Source organism: Ostrinia furnacalis, unplaced genomic scaffold (assembly GCF_004193835.3).
Source record: "Ostrinia furnacalis isolate ACB-3 unplaced genomic scaffold, ASM419383v2 OfSCF6844, whole genome shotgun sequence".
Taxonomy (NCBI): Eukaryota; Metazoa; Arthropoda; class Insecta; order Lepidoptera; family Crambidae; genus Ostrinia; species Ostrinia furnacalis.
This window is the reverse complement of record NW_021137083.1, coordinates 226,908-233,627: the sequence shown is the minus strand read 5'-3', so window position 1 is coordinate 233,627 and position 6,720 is coordinate 226,908. Positions and strand designations below refer to the sequence as shown.

Here is a 6,720-nt window from a genome sequence, read left to right as displayed (position 1 = left end):
CCTCTAGATGTCGCTAAAACTGTTATGAAAAATGTTCAACTACTCATCAATAGATGTCACTACTCAACAAAATTCAGAACTCAGACAATGCTTTGACCACAGACAAAACTTAATGTGTTGCCATATCAATTAATACGTCAGGGAGTGGCTCGCTCAAAGTTTCAGATTTTTTTGGTTAGGGGCGCTTCCATCGCGCTCTCTTATACACATTTTGGCTCGACCGGCCTTCGCCTCGCTTCGCAGCGCAGGGTTCGTGGTGAGGAGTGGACTGTGGATTCAGGGAATGAATAGTGTTGTGTGTGTTAAGTGTAGTGTTTTGTTTATAAATTAAAACTCATTTAATTTCTTATTATTTATCTTCTAAGTTAGAGCTGATAAGAAGTTTGGGGTAAGTTCTCATTTCACTTCATTAATGTCATAACTTTACATCGTGCGAATCTTTCAAGCCAGATGAACACAAATGTGATGAGTGTTCAAGTGAAATTATCTATCTTATAACTTGCTAACTTGGAAACTATTTCAGAAATCACTGTAATTATACGTATTCTTGATAAACTCCTAAAAGAAACGTGTTTCCTTCGATCTGATTGAACATGTTTATTATCAGTTCTGTGTAAACACAGGTAAACGTAGCATTTTGAAGCCATGATTTGAGGCATCAGCTGACTTTTCATATTGACATAGTTTGGTTTTAGAACATGATAAAATACAATTTTTTTAGAGCAATCTAGGTAAAAATAAACTTTATTTATCAGTTCAAGAGCAATCTTATTGAAAAAATTAGATGCTTACTGCAAAAGCTTAACTAAATTGCCTGCACTTCTTATCCAATGGTTCTAACACTTAACCCTGGGGCAGTGTTTACCTAGGTACTCATTAGTAAGTAAAACTTTTTATAATTACAGTAAAATCTATTTCATTATTACAGGCACTTAGACATTGTTTTACTTTTAAAAATTTAATAAAATCCATGTATTTAGCCCCTGACTCATGATGGTGATATCATAGGCCAAGCTGCGGTCAAAAGATACCAGGACCTCTAGCTCTTATCTACAAGGCAAGGATTACTATTTTTTCGTTAGAATTTTAGTTTTTACATTATTCGATTCCACTTAATTTTAGTCTTATTTTTCCTAATTAATGATTAGATTAAAAAAATTATGGTCATGCATGAGTAAGCGGAGTCAATAGAAAAAATAATAAGTATGTGTAATTAATTTACATATAGGATAGATGTATGCATGATAGATGCATGCAGTCCTATGACTTTATTTTTATTTTGTAGGAATATTCCTACAAAATAAATTAAAGTCATAGGACTGCATGCATCTGATTTATGAATTATGAACTATATTTGATTTGTAGCTTATAGAAACCTAGCTTTTTTTATAATAATTATTTTATTGTTGCTTTGGGATTTAATGTTATTAATATTTTTATATTTTTGGACAATGTTATGGGTTATAATATTAGGTATAATGTCTTTACATATTCAATGGTAAGTAAGTAGGTACCATTGATTCCTATTTTTTAAAAAGAAAAAAAACTTTACTTTGGTCTTTTTTATAATTATATTTATATATAGCTAGCATAGGTGTACTATCATGCAATCTGACTTAACAGGTAAAGGTAAGTAAATACTATCACTTCCATACATGTAGTTCCTATGCCAGTGTCATATAAAGGATGGTGTTATGCAGCAATAGCGTAACTGTAAGCTATTATTGTATCCATGATTCATTCGAGGTCGACGACACCACCTGAAATAAACGATTCCGAGGAGAATTTATTATTTGCCATGTGTTGGCACAAATGTATAAATGTCAGTGCACGAAAATGGGTCACACCTAGCAATACTGTTGCTAATCATATTGTATTCGTTTTTAAAACAATGTAGATAGGTACCAACTTACTAGGTACTTACTTTTGTATTTTTTTTTAATTTCTCATAAGTTCTAACAGTATTATTTTTTATCTTTTCCTATGATAAAGTTTACTTAGAATTTTTTTTAAAGGTATTTTTTCGTAACCTCCAGTCTTTTTTTCTTTTTTCTCCATATAAGGTAAAATTGCCTTTAAAGACCCTATTTAAGGAATTCTAAACTTATTTTCTGACTTTTCTCGCTGATCGAGGTCCGCTTTCCTTATAATCTCCCGCTTTTCTATCTTATACCTACTCAAGTAATTAAGTAGGTAGGTATTATATTTATGGGGCTATCGCCTATAACACGCGCTTGTCTACTAGGCGAGTTTTATAAAACGTTGCTCTACCTAGTAGGTAGGTAATCATTGCGTCGTAAGTAATATTAATTTATTACATTCATCCTACTTTACCTGTTTGTTTAATTACACCATATTATTGACTTCCACAAATTTTACCTGCACACTTCCTGCACAGTAAATAGGTAGTTAATATGAGTGTGAAGTCATGGCATAATTTGTAATTCAACAGTTATGTAGGTACCTACTTATGTGCGTATTTCTTTAGACCTAGTCCTACTATCAAACACAGAAGTAAAATCTAGACACGCGGTAGCGTGTCCAGCCAAGTTCAAGTAACAGAACTGGCGAAGCACCGACCGTGTGTAATATTACACGATACTTAAAACTTGACCTAGGTACCTAATTATGTTATGTCGAATAAACCTAATAAATTATTTTTGCTTAAATAAAACCACGATTCCCAAAAAGGTACACTCTCTTTTCGAAGTCCTTATCTTTTGATATGAACCTCGAAGTAACCTAAGTTACAAAAATTGCCCCACCGAGATCCCGAGCCATGATGAAATGAAAAGGGTCCATCGATTGGGCGACAGACCACGAGATTAGGGTTACCATCCTTTGGGACTACGAATTTTTGGAATGGAAAAAAAAACAGATCGTGATCATCGTGCTTCGGTTTTGATTGTCGAAACTCTTCCGAATGTCTTCCTTTTTTGGCGGGCTCTCATATTTCCACATGGCAACCCTACACCAGTCTCGATCGGCTTGTGCGTCTGGCTTTCGTCTCGATTCTCGAAAGCAGCTTGACCCACTTTTTTCATTTACATATTTAGGACTCCTTGCTTAATAATTACATTGGAGCCTTTCAATGCCTTACAAAGTTGCAACTTGCAACACGTTTACTCAATTTGTTGCTTGAAAAGGTTTCAAATAAATTACCTGTATTGATTGGAAATGTTCAATGAAGGGCACATGATCTTAATGCTTTTCATTTCATCATAGTAGGTCGAAGAACTTTATTTTCTCATCCATGACGTCTTCAGGGATTAAGTTATTTTTTGTACCTACCTACTACTTAATAAAAACAGATCACACACAATCATGTAGCCAAGGTCCACAGCGATAGAAGAAAACTAAATAAAAAGAAGTGAACTAAAGTAGTTAACAATAGGAACCGCAGAAAGTGATAGCTCAAGTGTCATTTTACTGATTCAAATTAAAAACTAAATGGGTGTACTGCTGTCTAAAGGACATTGATACTGTTTTTTGCTGACAAGAGTGTTGAGTAACGGCGTCACTTTTTGTTGACTTACTTTTTGCATCAGATTGCAGTAACTCAGCGAAAGTGTACTCATGCGTCATTCGATTGTGATCGATTGGTCTATTCAATATTACAGCAATTTATTACAGAAAATTTTAATTGATATCGAATACGAAAACTGCTGGACGAAAAAAATGTTCGATATTTGAAAAAAGTAACAAAAAGTTGCTAACGATGAACAAACTCGCCGTCGATTGATAAAAAGCTCGTTTTTTGTTTTTGTTTTCGGCGCCAAAGTGCGATGGCCGCAATGCCTGATGGAAACTGTTCAAAGGGAACCGTTCCGAACCTGATTCACAATGTGTGTCATCATCTGCCAGTATTGACGTTTGATCAACGATCAGTTGATGTTCTGTTAACGTTAATCTGTGTAGATTATTTTTAAGATGTATTTTTAGATGTTCCTCTTATTTATTACCCAAAACCTGACCTTTTGTAGGTCTGAAGTGTAAATAATATTTGGGAAAAATAGCGTTACTTTTACTTTTATAGTGATTGTATTTTCTAACCTAACTCAAACATCAACGGCTGTGTAAACAAGAAAAATAAGCAAACCATTTGTAACGAAGTACCTACTTGGAAGGTACCACCTCCCAACCTAAATAATCTCCCAACATAAACAAAAAATTCTCACATAAGGGAAAAAGGTGATTGCGCAGCCCACCGTCCACACATTTGTTAGATAGGCATCGCCTATTTTTCCTTCAATACGAAAATAGTCTACTAAACTCCATTGAACGTATTGGTCGACCCCGGTGTATTTAACTAACCAGTAAAATATTTTTGTTATCAAGGGTTTGTTTATTCTTTAGGTGCTGAATCTGAATCTAGGTATTTTGGTAGGTATCTGTCTAAAACTAAACCAAAAGTTTGTCGCATTAATTCATGTTAATCAATTTATTTGGAAAAATAATTAAGATAAAACAAAAGACGTTAAACACATGGGTACCTACGTCACGCATTCACTGTAATGTTCCTAAAGTATTGCACGGTTAAGGGACATGTATGTTAACAGATGCCTTTATCCCATAAATCGAGCCCACTTACATTCAAAAATAATAAATTGTCCCATTTGTCCAATGTACCACATCTACCATACACAATTGCCTGATGCAACAACCAGCAGATGACCCTAATTCATAATGGATCGGCGGACACATCTAGGCCCGCATTAATCACTATTGGCCGCAACGGTCGGCGACAATATGAAGTGGGATTGGTCGGGTCGATTACTGGTCATTAATTGGGACGAGCCCAATTTTCAGTACGAGATAATGAAGTTGTTTACGCCTTTTCCCTATCACGACGACTAATCGGAAAAAAATCGGGATTCCGATTCTTCTTTCGTTGATTTTACAGATATATCGGAACAGACAAATTATCTCTAGCACCGATTGGTATTCCACACACAGTCATTTCCCTTTCTTTCGTGGCTTCATCATAGCATTTCTTTTAAAGTAGGTACACATTACTTCCATTTAACCTTCAACCTACTGTCCTTCAATTAGTATCTCCTTAGGACAAACAACGAAAACACCATTATTCATCATTAGTAGACCAGACAAGTTATCATAACTGTATTTGGAGAATGTGTATTTTCTCACATTAACTTATCTTCAACGAGTGACAATGAGTGCAATGAACCTTGTAAGGGTTCCGGATAAGCCGACTGCGCTTGCAACTATCATAGATTATAACTATTCAAAACAGAGCAGACATAGAGTCAACAAATTTTTCATAGAATGAAATGCCTACTTGCAGTCGTAATATTCGATTCTTTGGGACATATTTTTCTCCACATTTTGAACCGTATCTACTAATTAGTTTTCGCGGCTATTAATCCTAGATTTCTCCCTTCTTGCAAACGTTTTGGCTCAGTTGAGACTGAAAAAAGAGTGAGATTAATTTGATTTAAAAGACAAAGGTCTCGTCTTAATTAGATTGTACAGCTTTGAAGTAAATATAGTCATAATCTTAAGTAAATAATTGTATTCAAACAGTGATAATATAATAATGTTTCGTCACTATTACTTGTCGTGGAATTTATAGGCATAAAACAATATTTCAGAAACCCTTTGATCTATGACAGCAAGCCCACTGCCTCCGCCCACGCTGCGACCAGCTTGTCTGATTTCTAGCACATGCCGAAAGCAACATTACTACTTATGTAATAACACTAAAACCAGTCAAAACAAGATAACTCATAAACACTAAAAATAATGAGAGAGATTATCATTTCACTCGTTTTTATTGAAGATTGTGATATATTTAATTTAAAATTCCGGTCTCATGAGCCTGAGTTAAAAAGGGGGATAAAATGGGCATTATCTGAAACTCGATCCAATCTTGATAGCCAATAACCTCATCAGTATGAAATAAAATTTCGATGATGGAGTATCAATGCCTAACTGACATTGAGTTAACATAGGAATTTGAGTTTTATCAATTTGTATTAAAATTCAAGTTTGATAAAACACCATTTGTAAATAAGAGTTATTGATCGGTCGATTTAACGGTTTCTATCAGCTGCACATTTTGTCAAGTGGAGTTTATTGATGCGGTCTAATTGGACATCATTAATGATTGTCAAAGCATCAAATTGTTTTATGGGCACATTGATTAGATGATGGATCCGAGAATTTACAGTCTTGTGATTATTATGATGCGTGAAAGCGAATTCTGTATTGAATAAATCTGTCACAAATTACGACATTCATTGCCACCCCATTGCTAATAATTATAGTCTTTGTTGCCATCAGTCATTGATTGGTTTATTAACTACTAGCGGCCGCCCGCGACTTCGTACGCGTGGATCCCGTTTTACCCCCTTCATCTATCTTACCTACGCGGTTTAGATTTTTTCATACAAATGTTTTTTCCCGCTAACTCCCGTTCCCATGGGAATTTTGCAATATCCTGTTGTAACTAAGCTTTAAGTTTACTAAGGTACCTGCATGCCAAATTTCAAGCGTCTAACTTAAGCGGTTTAGATTTTTCATACAAAAGGATTTTCCCGATAATTCCCGCTCCCGTGGGAATTCCTAAGTGTACTATAACCTGCCCAGGAGTATGAAGAATAATTGTACCAAGTTTCGTTAAAATCCGTCGAGTAGTTTTTGTTTCTATAAGGAACATACAGACAGACAGACAAAAATTTTACTGATTGCATTTTTGTC

At 34.9% G+C, this 6,720-nt stretch overlaps 1 protein-coding gene across 1 annotated transcript in view; it reads left to right on the top strand.

Moving 5' to 3' along the window:
• The first annotated feature begins 229 nt into the window (after positions 1–229).
• The window catches only part of Dg (Dystroglycan), a 105,008-nt gene continuing 98,517 nt past the window's right edge, over positions 230–6,720 (top strand). Inside the window, exon 1 of the mRNA XM_028318430.1 lies at positions 230–388. The gene's annotated coding sequence lies outside the window, so the exon portion shown is untranslated. The remainder of the gene's footprint in view (positions 389–6,720) is intronic.